The sequence below is a fragment of the Cebus imitator genome, unplaced genomic scaffold (assembly GCF_001604975.1).
Source record: "Cebus imitator isolate Cc_AM_T3 unplaced genomic scaffold, Cebus_imitator-1.0 Scaffold729, whole genome shotgun sequence".
In the NCBI taxonomy this organism is placed as follows: domain Eukaryota; kingdom Metazoa; phylum Chordata; class Mammalia; order Primates; family Cebidae; genus Cebus; species Cebus imitator.
Genome location: NW_016108044.1, coordinates 684,138 through 685,702, shown reverse-complemented (window position 1 = coordinate 685,702; position 1,565 = coordinate 684,138).

Genomic DNA, 1,565 nt, shown 5'->3' with positions numbered 1-1,565 from the left:
TTTTTTTTTTTTTTTTTTAATATTGACTTCTTAAAGGCTGGATACAGATCATACTTTCCACATTAAACGAAAGAAAGAAAAAGCCGGGTGCGATGGCTCACGCCTGTAATACCCGCACTTTGGGAAGCTGAGGCAGGTGGATCATGAGGTCAGGAGTTCGAGGCCAGCCTCGCCAAGATGGAGAAACCGTGTCTCTACTATAATACAAAAATTAGCTAGGTGCAGTGGCGGGCACCTATAATCCCAGGTACTCGGGAGGCTGAGGCAGGAGAATTGCTTGAACCCGGGAGGCAGAGATTGCAGTGAGCTGAGATTGAGCCCCTGCACTCTAGCCTAGGTGACAGAGCAAAACTCGTCTCAAAAAAAAAAAAAAAAAAAAAAAAAAAAAAAAAGCAAGAGAGAGAACGAGAAAGAAAGAAACGGAGAAAGAGAGAGAAAGAGAGAGGAAAGAAAGAAAGAAAAAGAAAGAAAGAAAGAAAGAAAGAAAGAAAGAAAGAAAGAAAGAAAGAAAGAAAGAAAGGGAAAGAAGGAAAGAAAGAGAGGAAGGAAGGAAGGAAGGAAGGAAGGAAGGAAGGAAGGAAGGAAGGAAGGAAGAGAGAGGAAGGCTGGAGGCAGTGGCTCATACTTGTAACCACTGCACTCCAACCTGGGAAACAGAGTAAGACCCCTTCTTGGGGAGAGCGTGAGTAAGGCCCAAAAGTTTCATTCCTCTGGTGCCATGGCTTTGGAGGGTCATGCCTGCAGTCATGGGCGGCCCATTTAAATGGGTGCCAGGAATCCAGGAACCACGGAAAGAAGATTGTTGGTGGATTCCCACTACTGCTTTTGTCTCCATCCTGGATCACACACCAAAAGAAAGAAGATAAAGAACGCTTTTATTCTCAGTTCTCTTTCTAGGTGAGAAATAGATTGTCTATAACGTGCACTGCCCTCAAATATGTTTTATTTTTATTTTATTTATTTTTTTGAGACAGAGTTTCACTCTTGCTGCCGAGGCTGGAGTGCAATGGCGCAATCTCAGCTCATGACAACCTCTGCCTCCTGGGTTCCAGTGATTCTCCTGCCTCAATCTCCTGAGCAGCTGGGATTACAGGCGCGCACCACCACGCCCTGCTAATTTTGTATTTTTAGGAGAGACGGGGTTTCTCCATGTTGGTCAGGCTGATCTCGAAGTCCCGACCTCAGGTGATCCGCCGGCTTCAGCTTCCCAAAGTGCTGGGATTACAGGTGTGAGGCACCGCTACTGGCTCCCCTCGAGTATATTTTAAAGCACTGGGACTCCTTCAACTTTGGAGAAAAAGCGGCTTATTTTCTTTTGCACAAGGGCATAGTCTTTTTATTAAACCTTTGCAAGTGTTTCAAAATCAACCCAGCTCTTTTTGCAATCTTATCAGGCAGCCCCAAAGAGAATAACTACCCAAAACTAGAGAAGCAAGTTCCAGGGGAACCATCTGAGGATTTCCTTCAAGTTCCCTTCTCATTGCAGGACCTTAGGCAAGTAAAGGGAGATTTAGGCCAATTTTCTTTTTCTTTTCTTTTTTTTTTTTTTGAGAAGGAGTTTTGCT